The sequence below is a fragment of the Mauremys mutica genome, chromosome 7 (genome assembly GCF_020497125.1).
Source record: "Mauremys mutica isolate MM-2020 ecotype Southern chromosome 7, ASM2049712v1, whole genome shotgun sequence".
NCBI classification, from domain to species: Eukaryota; Metazoa; Chordata; order Testudines; family Geoemydidae; genus Mauremys; species Mauremys mutica.
Window position 1 is genome coordinate 85,039,241 of NC_059078.1, and position 10,248 is coordinate 85,049,488.

At 41.2% G+C, this 10,248-nt stretch overlaps 1 protein-coding gene across 2 annotated transcripts in view; it reads right to left on the bottom strand.

The window, feature by feature from the left end:
* The window catches only part of HERC4 (HECT and RLD domain containing E3 ubiquitin protein ligase 4), a 94,036-nt gene extending 88,296 nt beyond the window's left edge, over nt 1-5,740 (bottom strand). Inside the window, exons 1-3 of one of the 2 annotated variants that reach the window (XM_045023475.1) lie at nt 5,611-5,740; nt 4,112-4,208; nt 2,093-2,193 (exon numbers count right to left, since the gene is read on the bottom strand). The gene's annotated coding sequence lies outside the window, so the exon portion shown is untranslated. Of the gene's footprint in view, nt 1-2,092; nt 2,194-3,631; nt 4,003-4,111; nt 4,209-5,610 lie in introns of those variants that run through there. The other variant, XM_045023474.1, reaches the window with a different exon arrangement.
* Between the last annotated feature and the right edge of the window lie 4,508 nt (nt 5,741-10,248).

Consider the following 10,248-nt stretch of genomic DNA (forward strand, 5'->3'; position numbering starts at 1 on the left):
ACTCGGTGGATTTGATTTAAATCAAATTTATTTAAATCATGATTTAAATCACTAGTAAGGAAGACTCGATTTAATAATGGATTTCTACGTAAAAGCTCATTCTTGTTGTTTGTTATAACCTTAATACATATTCTTCACAGGTAGAGGAACTTCATTAAAATATTCCCAAACTGGGTCTCTTTTATGGCCTGCTGCCATTATAGGTTTTCCCTTCTAGTGAGAGAATGTTATGGTAGATCTCAAATCAATGAAGGCTACATTCAGAAAGACCTCAAGACTTCTGGAATATGCTGCTCAAAAAGTTTCACTTTTGTTTCTACTGCCTGTCCCTCCCTTCTCACATTTATCTCCAGATTTCTTCTCCTTGTCCAGATCTATTCCACTCCCAACAATCTTCTATTCACTGAACTTTTTGAAACTTTGCACTTTTAGAGAGAGGTAAGGAACTGACTCAGTGTACACAAATTTGCAGAGGGACAATAGGGTTGAGGTCAGTTATTTCTCACCTCTATATATTATTTATTTTAAAACATTTTTGCTGTTAACAAGCATATTATCTCTGGAGACACAAATCCATAGTTTGAGAACTGCAAAACTAAGCATCTCTGATGGTATCTTCTAGACTGAGCACTGAGTCCCATTGGGTAGATAGAAAGATTAACCTAAATAATCTATACAGAAGCCCCTGGAGCCCCATAAGATTAGGTCCCTAATCCATGAACTACTAGAACTCATTTACAAAACTTTTCTTAAAACACAACATGAATATATTGTCTCATACTATAGACTTAGAATTTATAATCCCTATTCTATGATGAGGTATCTTTGAGCTATAATGTATCTTAATTAAAACTATCTTTAGATAAAATGCTTTTTGAGGAAAATAAATCTATCCAAAAAATCCAATTTAAATAAAAAAGATCAGATATTTTAAATTTAAAATATCTAATTTTTTTTTAAATCATTGATTTTTATCCACCCTGCTTTCACTACCAGGATCCAAGTGTTGCAGTATTTAGATTTCAGTCACCACATGGGAACATTTATTGGTTTAAAGATAACTATTTCCTTTGGTATTTTCTTGAAAATTTAGAAAGATTTCTAACATTTTCTAGTCTTCGGTTTTATAAAAGTTTATTTTAACAATTTATATTTTGGGCTACATTTAATTTGCCAATGCCCTTTAAAAACTTCAATGATGTTCTATCAACTTGTATAGTTGATAATACAAATTGATGTGCCAATAACTATAATATTTACCATGTACGAGTCTCTTGACACTTGACATTTTAAAGTTGTATTTTTTATATTAATCAGAACCTAGACCATGATCCTGCACTCTGATCCAGGCAGATGGACTGCTCCGTCCCGGTGCATTTCTCTGGAGCTTCACAAGAGCACAACTGTCCATGGAGGCAAATCACAACGTAAACTGAGGCCCAAAGATGGCAACCACTTCTTTGAATTCACCTTGTTAAGTTACATCCATGGACACAAGCTCATCCATCCCTGCTCCCTGGATCTCATTTTTAAGTTTATACGGACAGATTACAGCTCGATTTTGAGAAGACACAATGGAACATTTCTCTCTTCTTTTTGGTTTCCAATTTAGTGTGAAGTATTTGTGATTTAAAAACAAAAAACAAGAACTGATTTCACAGGAAGAGGAATTTCCCCATATTTTTAAAACAGAACCTACAAATATTCTTGATTAAAAATTACTGCAATTCTTCATCAATTAACACTGTAATCAAAATAGCATGACATTTACAAAATATTACATCCCGAAAGATCCTCATGTGCTTTACAAACTATATAAATACAGCATCACACACAGGGTTACTGTTGCCAACTACCACACTGAGCACTGCATAATAGCGAAAGGGGTGACATTATGGGCAAGGATAACAGAGCAAACCATTTCTTTTACCAAAAGTCAATATGCAAAAGATAGAACATCGACTTTCACAGTCTCACTGTAAACAACCCAAATGCAGTAACCTATGTGGAACTCAATTTATCTGTCTCAGAAGGTTAAAGCATAACCAGATAGAGATAATTACTTTTCCCATAGAGTAACCTATTATCCTACCACATTCAGAAGAGGATGCTCAAAGTGACATTGGCTTGACTTGGGACATAGTTATAGATCCATCACAGATCCATATAAATGACTGCCATACAAGTTTCAACCTGTAACACAAAAGAATAGAACAGATATACAATTGTAGTGATCCAAGGTTTCCACAATCAAGTAAGTACTCTTCACAGCTGCTGGAAAAGGAAAAATACATCCACAAATTAATTAGCTTTTAACCAGAATAGACTGCAGAACAATCAAGTCTAAAAACATTAATTTAAAGGAAAAAGGTATTCTAATATTTTCACTTAACTAGAAATTTAATTTAAACCCTAACTTTATTATTCTGCAGGAAAATATTTATGAAATTTAGAAAATGTCAGGACTTAATAGTAGTGTTCTGCACTTCTGTTATGGTTCCAGCCAAGGATCTGAAAGGCATTTATTTTCTAGCAAGTAATCATGAATCTCCATGCATTTTATTTTCAAGTCTGAGTCACTATTTATTGAGACATCCACTAAAAACAGTGCGATACTGACAAGGAACAAATGGGAAAGATGGGGGAAGCAACCTCCTACTTTTCTAGAGCAAGAAACAATGATGGGGCCAAAGGAAAAGACTGGAAAATTCCAGTATGCTTTAGTGAATTATATTTACTTGCTGCACACACAGTGAAGAGCTCTGAAAAACTACAGCATAAACCTAGCAGCTTAAAAGGCTACAGTATAGACTATAATTCTCCTTTCTTCTTGCAGGCAACATTCTGCATTCATGGAAAGTGACAAATTCTGAATCCCATTTTCAAACATCCCACGCAGAATAAATAATATTTAACATTTATTGTATACAGTACCTTTCAGCCTGAAAGATCCCAGACTGCTTTACAATCAACGGACCAACGAAACACAACCTTACTGCAGATAAAACTAGGTGCACACAAATTTTGGGCAAGCCTGCTGATACCAACTCCGGCTTGTCAAACAGCACCCCGGGGTCTTATACTGCCCAGAGAAGTCTAGATCTTTCAGGTCTGTTCAAAACCACCCACCAGTACAAACTGCGCAGTCCGTCACGCCCCACTCGCAGCACACGGGAGGAAACGGGCCACCAGCCACCCCCGAGGAGCGGGCCCCCAGCCGGGCAGCGGGCTCCCGCCGCGCACAGGGAAATCGCGGTGGAACATGGTCCCGCAAGCTGATATGGCCACGGGTGTAGCGCAGTTCGGGGCGGTGAGTGAATCTGTCTGGGGCCCGCCCACGGGGCACGGGCCGTACTGGGCCGGGCGCCGGCCCTGCAGGGCTCAGAGGAGGCGGGCGCCCGTCCCGCTCTGTGCGTGCCGCAGGCCAGGGCGCCGGTCCCACTGCGCTGTAACTACCGCCCCGCGGGCACCGCAGGGATCGGCCGCCGCTACCGCAGAGCTCAGCCCCTGCCCCTCCCACCGGGCCGGCACGGGGCCCACACGCCAGAGCGGAGCCCGGTCCCAACCGCCAGGCCCGGCCCCCAGCGCACCCAGGACCGGACAACAAGCCTCACGCGCCGGTGGAACTCACCGGAGGGCCGGGGAGAGCCGGGTCACAGCCCCGCGGGGACCCCCGAGAGAGGGGACCCTGCTCCGGCGAGGAGGGAGCACCAGGAAGAAGTGACAGGCCTGTAGCACCGCGGCTCCGGCGAGGCTTCCGCACTGCGCATGCGCCTCGCCCCGCGCGTGGCGGGAGGGACTCGCTCTCCCGTCAGTGGGGCGAGCGCGGAGAGACCCCGCTCAGACCGGCCCCGCCCCACTCGGGGCGAGGACAGGACTCCCTCTCCCGCTCGCCCCCAGGCCCGGCCCCGCGCGGAAAGGGCGCCCCGGAGCCCAGGATGAGTTTGCAGAGCTGCCCTCTTGAATAAATCGCTGCTGGTAAAGGGAGCAAACTGAACCGGAAACCATCGAGCGGAGCCCCCCAGTGCCTCAGGGACCGCCTCTTCCCAGAGCCCCCCGGCAACTCACTCCTACTGGGCGCTGTCAGTATCCGGCTTTCAAACGGTTTTACCTTCGAACAACGTTTTGTTCAGACTTCTACCTCCCTTGTCCGCTTTCACTGAGTCTGAGAAGACAGGGTCCTGGTGAACGTCCCAGATCTGTGACTCCTACATGTTCAAGATACAATATCCAATGTCAACTGATTGTCATGATTAGAGAGAAACTTGTGGTCAGGCTGACGTAAAATCGCTCTGTGTCAAGACTTACTTAAAGATGGTATTGAGATAGATAACAGTTTACAGAAGCTCATGAAAACAAACAGAATCAGATGTACTACACTATATCCTATGGTTTTCAAAGTATGTATGAACATGGAAGCAAATACAGAACTCAAATGAACTTTGCCCCCATGACACTAGATGCCCTAAAGTAAAGGTTGAAATTGCCTTTATGGAGGAAAATAACTGATATAGTTAGATAGCCATAAAACTATCAATATTAAGTAATTCTGTGTTATTTGGGTTATATTAAATTAAAATTATTGTCAATTTCCTGTCCTATTGTTTGGGAGAGTAGCAGCGACATTCAGAGAAAAGGCAGCAAGGGAAGCCTACACACAGCAAAAGAAGGCCTGGAAATGAAGCCGTGTGAGAAAGCAAGGATAGGGAACTTTGGGGGCTGAATGCTGTTTGGAAAGAGGCTTGGAGCTGTGAGTAAAGAAACTGCCACCTGTTCGATTCATACTGTGTTCTGGGAAACAGTCCTTTGTGTACTTTCTTTGTAAATAAACAGGATTGCATACAAGGAATATCTATCATCAGTTTCTCCTCCTAATAGAAACAATCTGTAAGCCCCTAAATATTGGCTAGCCACTCATGCCCAAAGGTGTAATACCGGTGGAAATCATTACAAATCAGGCTTTTCCGATTTTCACCAAAATCAGGAGGGTTCTTGAATCTCACCTGAGTGTGGGGCAGGGTGAGGGGCCTGGCTGGGTGTACAGTTTGGCCTGCCTAAGCAATGAAGTACGTGTGTGATCCTCTAGTATAAATATTAAAATGAATCCAACCCCTGAATCATAGTGTATTGGTAGCATTATAGCTTTCAGCAATTTCATCCAAGATACATTAAGCCAGGCTGCAATATGTAGTGTCAGATCCTTTCAGGCTTGCCAGTTGCAGCTCTGCATTCGACAAAGTCAGCTATAATTTGCTGGCCTGGATGGGATCCCCCACAGTGACTATCATAAAAAGGTCTGTGGAGGAGGTAAGGAGACCCTTTCTACTTCTCTTGACCTAGCAGGTCAAGATCATGTTAAATATTAAAAATAATTAGTAATCTATTTAACAATCCTCAGATAAATATCTATCTTGTACATAATTAATTTAACACTCTGCTTTTGAAAGATGAGGCAACACATTTTTCCAATAGGTTATACAATCTGTGAACAATATATGTATAAATATGCAGGTGTTAAATTAGCCTAAAATGAATTCCTCCATTGTCCCCTGTATGCAATAGGAAGAGAATTACAAGAATAACATTAATTTAAGAAAATATAAAGTCTACCTTGAGCAGACTAATTTCATACCAATATCTATTGTGGTATGCAAAATTTATTACAAATCAATCAGACAATTTACTCTTTGAGTTGAGGTGATGATCCACCATTGGCTATGATGGGCCATGACCATGTCTCAACCGTTCTCAGATATTTCAGAACAGGCAACGGGTCACCACGGTAAATCCCCCACCCCCAGTACATTTGGTCTATGGAGAAGTTCTAGAATGAGAGTATGACAATGCTTTGGTTGTCCAATGAGTTCTATTTGTTTTACTACTTATAATCAACCACAAAACATAAAGCGCTAAGCTTATGTCATTAATATGCTAAAAGAAGTAAAGTGAGGTGGAGACACTTTCACAGGCATCAATGTCTTAAAGTTAAATAATAGATTTCTTAAATGGTTTGCATATACAAGGTTTGTGTATTCAAAAGAGTCCTTGGAAATGGACAAAAGATCTTTCAAGTGCACCAATATGCATCCATGCAAATTAGGAGAATAAAAACGGAAAAAAATAAACAAGTTTGTTTAATGATCTTAAACAAATATATTGTGACCTGAAAATACATTTATAATTGTGAACTGATTTCTAAACTGGGGGATTAAGTTAATGTGAATGAATTAATGCCTGGGCACACAAACCCTCTGGGAACTATAAAAGGAGGGTGTCTTCAGTTATATAGGGAAATATAATGGGATTTGACACTGGATTTAAGGCTTGTCTACTGCCCAAAGAAGTTGCATCAGGTTAAACCAGTTAGTTAAACCAGTGCAACCTTGTGTATAAACACTTGTATCAGTTTAAATATGATTTACAGCAATTTAGCTTGCCCCTGTTATTTAAACTGATGTAAAAGTGTTCATACACACACATGACCCTAACAGCCCCCTTATGCCAATTGGCAAAGGGCATGCTCAACACGCTGTTGTCAGAATATTTTGCCAAATAGTGTCTTGTAAGGTATGAGATGACAACTGGTGACACGCTGGTCATGAATATCATTGCGTGATGTATATATGGGTTATTTATAAAGAGTAATGTAAGTGTGCTGGAAATTTGTTGTTAAAATATATTTCGGAGCCAGTAGATAAACTAGCCTGCCTTAGACAAAGGAATGTGGATTTTACCCATCTGCCTGGCTTGATTACAGGCGGAGGACAATGAAAGTACATTTACATATGAGGTAAATAAAGCAATCAAACTAACAAGTGGCAGGGGAAACAGTATCAGGGCCTGGTCGGGGAACACACAGGAGCCTGAACCCCGAGGAGGTCTTCCTGGCTCTTGAGACAAAAACAATGGTCTTCAGGAAGTATAAGGGGAGCAAAAATTCATTCTAGTTATCTGTTACTCAGGGGGAAAGGAGACAGAACCTTCTGATTCTGTGAACATTGGATCTTCCTGCTGCAAGAACTAGTAATGCTGGTATCTTAATGTCAGTGAGAAAGCTGTTTAGGAAAAGACTGTAGCTGCTACAGTTAAGGCTCAGAGACTAGAAAGTATGTTTTGTTTGTAACTATGTGTCCTTTTCTCTTGCTTAATATCACTTAAATCTATGTTCTTTATTAATAAACTTATTCTTAATTTCACAATAAACTATCTCAGTGCTGTTATATTGAATTAAAGTGTGAGTCTCATAGACTCATAGACTTTAAGGTCAGAAGGGACCATTATGATCATCTAGTCTGACCTCCTGCACAATGCAGGCCACAGAATCCCACCTATCCACTTCTATAACAAACCCCTAGCCTATGTCTGAGTTATCGAAGTCCCCAAATTGCAGTTTGAAGACCTCAAGCTGCAGAGAATCCTCCGGAAAGTGACCCGTGCCCCATGCTGCAGAGGAAAGCGAAAAACCTCCAGGGCCTCTGCCAATCTGCCCTGGAGGAAAATTCCTTCCCGACCCCAAATATGGCGATCAGTTAAACCCTGAGCATGTGGGCAAGACTCACCAGCCAGCACCCAGGAAAGAATTCTCTGTAGTAACTCAGATCCCAACCCATCTAACATCCCATCACAGACCACTGGGCATACTTACCTGCTGATAATCAAAGATCAATTGCCAAATTAATTGCCAAAATTAGGCTATCCCATCACACCATCCCCTCCATAAACTTATCAAGCTTAGTCTTAAAGCCAGATATGTCTTTTGCCCCCACTACTCCCCTTGGAAGGCTGTTCCAGAACTTCACTCCTCTAATGGTTAGAAACCTTCGTCTAATTTCAAGTCTAAACTTCCTAGTGTCCAGTTTATATCCATTTGTTCTTGTGTCCACATTGTTACTAAGCTTAAATAATTCCTCTCCCTCCCTAATATTAATCCCTCTGATATATTTATAAAGAGCAATCATATCCCCCCTCAACCTTCTTTTGGTTAGGCTAAACAAGCCAAGCTCTTTCAGTCACCTTTCATAAGACAGGTTTTCCATTCCTCGGATCATCCTAGTAGCCCGTCTCTGAACCTGTTCCAGTTTGAATTCATCCTTCTTAAACATGGGAGACCAGAACTGCACACAGTATTCCAGATGAGGTCTCACCAGTGCCTTGTATAACGGTACTAACACCTCCTTATCTTTGCTGGAAATACCTCGCCTGATGCATCCTAAAACCGCATTAGCTTTTTTTACGGCCATATCACATTGGCAGCTCATAGTCATCCTATGATCAACCAATACTCCGAGGTCCTTCTCCTCCTCTGTTACTTCCAACTGATGCGTCCCCAATTTATAACTAAAATTCTTGTTATTAATCCCTAAATGCATGGTCCTCAACTACACCAACAGGCTGTCTCTTTGGAGGCGGCAAACTTAATAATTTCTGTGAGTGTCCAGTCAGAGGGATGTCTCTGGGGAACTGGGGTTCATTAAGTGTTAACTGCAAGGCAAGGTTAAAATTGGCAGAGTCTCAAGGAGTTTGCTGACAAGGCCCACAGGACTGGTGTGGCAGGGAGTGACACACAGTTGAAGCCCCAGCAAATATCACTTCTGCTGAGGCAGAGAGGTAACAATGGCTTATGGTTCTGGGTACCCTGAGGAGAGTAGCACAACACAGTTGCACCAGTTTCATGAAACTGGTTCAATATCACATCTTTAGTTAAACCAGTGCAACTTGGTGTGAACAAGGCCTGAGAGACTTCTTGGGACATGAAAATCTGACTGGAGAACAGGCACACCTTCCTGGGATACTGAAAAGACAGTTGACTTTCTAAAATGTCAGGCTTTAGTTTTCAGCCTGTGCGATCAATATCACAATTAACTAAACCAAGAGGCTGTTTTAACTACACTTTAAGCAATGTTTGCCTAGTTATGTTTATATTCTAGTTAACCTTTATTTTGTGATGTTATCTATACTGGCTATATACACTGTTGGTGAGCATAAGCAGTGTTAGGAGCCCTGGAGAAGAAACCTGAGCTCTGAACACAAAAAAGTCTGTCAGGAAAGAAAATGTTCCAAGCACCAGCTCATGGGGAAAGGGATAGCAATCTCTTCCCCATAAGGTTCTGTGAAAAAGATGATTGTGGTCAGTATGAGCACAAGGAGATCCTAAAGACATAAGGGATGTGAGGCTAGATTACAGGGAATCTGATGACGGGAAAAAATACTGGAGTTGATTTGAGCCAACAAAGATTGGGCTTGGCCTTCAGTTTGTGGAATGAGATGTAGAGAAGGTGGACTGGATATCAGTGAACCCCTTTGATTCTGCGGAATTTCCCCAACAGGCAAGAACTGATTTATAGATCTGCTGTCTGAGTAATTGGTAGAAGGTCTATGGTACTGAAAGCACATGTATCTATCTGTAAGCACTGAGGAAATCAAGAGAGTTTATCTCTTCTGACTCTAAATAGCATCATACTGAACGAAGTTCACCCCTCACTTATATTATTATAACCCTCTTGACTTCAACACATTTGCCCTGATGTAAATGAGAAGAAAGTTTGACTCGTTGGCCCTTTTGGAATGATCCATGTTTTTGTGTTATTGTTTTTGTTCCTTTGTTTGTAAATACCAATTTACATAAATCTATTTTATAGTATATCTTACCTAGTGAATATATTACTTGTAATTAAAAGTATAAAGTAGGGCATATAGTCTAATTTGACCACCGTAGGGACACACAATCAAAACCGTGCAGGAGGGATCCAGGTGACACATTTTGTCATTATGAGATAACAGAAGTGTGTATTGATGGAATCATAGTTATTCAGGAAAGCCTATCAGACAATACTCATTATGAACTCACCCAGTACTTGTAGTATGTATCAATGGTAGGGAAGATGAGGAATAAATGCTCAAAAATTGTCTGGATTTGGCAAATGTGCTATGTTAGCCAGTCACAATGCAATTAACCAACTCACAAAATGCATTCCATGGAAATATTCTGTATTCTGTTTTTGAGTCAATTGACTGCAAAGAGATATAAAAACCTACCATGAATACAAATGCTGCTACTATAATTGTACGTTATTATGTTGTCATATTTCCAAATCAGCAATCATAAATTAATCCTAATAAAAATAAATTCTCAAGGACTGGATCACACTCTCTGGGTACGTCTACACTACGGGATTATTCCGAATTTACATAAACTGGTTTAGCAAAACAGACTGTATAAAATCGAGTGCACACAGCCACACTAAACAC